The sequence below is a fragment of the Mirounga angustirostris genome, unplaced genomic scaffold (assembly GCF_029215605.1).
Source record: "Mirounga angustirostris isolate CCGP_5_RB_7025 unplaced genomic scaffold, mMirAng1.0.hap1 SCAF_5, whole genome shotgun sequence".
Lineage (NCBI taxonomy): Eukaryota > Metazoa > Chordata > Mammalia > Carnivora > Phocidae > Mirounga > Mirounga angustirostris.
Genome location: NW_026991713.1, coordinates 151,436,294 through 151,437,355, shown reverse-complemented (window position 1 = coordinate 151,437,355; position 1,062 = coordinate 151,436,294).

The window sequence follows — 1,062 nt, the reverse complement described above, 5'->3', positions numbered from 1 at the left end:
AAACCAAAATGGAAATGCAACATACTAGCAACACCTATGGGATGCTGAAGGGGTAGTTCTAAGAGGGAACTTTATAGAGACAAACTCACCATTAAGAACAACAACAACGGGGCGCCTGGGTGGCTCAGATGGTTAAGCGTCTGCCTTCGGCTCAGGTCATGATCCCAGCGTCCTGGGATCCAGTCCCGCATTGGGCTCCCTGCTCCTTGGGAGCCTGCTTCTCCCTCTGCCTCTCTCTCTCTCTCTGTCTCTCATGAATAAATAAATAAAATCTTAAAAAAAAAAAAGAAGAACAACAACAACAACAAGGGCGCCTGGGTGGCTCAGTCGTTAAGCGTCTGCCTTCGGCTCAGGTCATGGTCCCAGGGTCCTGGGATCGAGCCCCGCATCGGGCTCCCTGCTCAGCTTCTCCCTCTCCCACTCCCCCTGCTTGTGTTCCCTCTCTCGCTGTGTCTCTCTCTGTCAAATAAATAAAATCTTTAAAAAAAAAAAAAAGAACAACAACAACAAAAAAGGATCTCAAATCAACAACCTAACTTGACACCCCAAGGAACTAGAAAAAGAAGTAAGCCCAAAGTTAGCAGAAGGAAGAAAATAAAGATCAGAGCAGAAAATATATGAAATAGAAAGCAGAAAAATCATCGAAAAGATCAGTGAAACTGAGAGCATTTTTTAAAGATAAACAAAATGGACAAACCTTTATCTAGATTTATCAAGATTAAAAAAGAGGAAAGACTCAAATAAATAAAATCAGAAATGAAAGAGTTACACATACACATACTGTATTCAGCCGTGACATGAGCAAAAAGGAAATCCTGCCATTTGATTCAACATGGATGGACATTAAGGGCATTTTGCTAAGTGAAATTAAGCCAGAGAAAGATAATACTGTATGATATCACATACAGTGTTAGTGGTCTAAAAATGCTGAACTCGGGGCGCCTGGGCGGCTCAGTCAGTTAAGCATCTGATTCTTGGTTTCGGCCCAGGTCATGATCTCAGGGTCCTGGTATCAAGCCCCACGTCAGGCTCCCTGCTCAACGGGGAGTCTGCTTCTCCCTC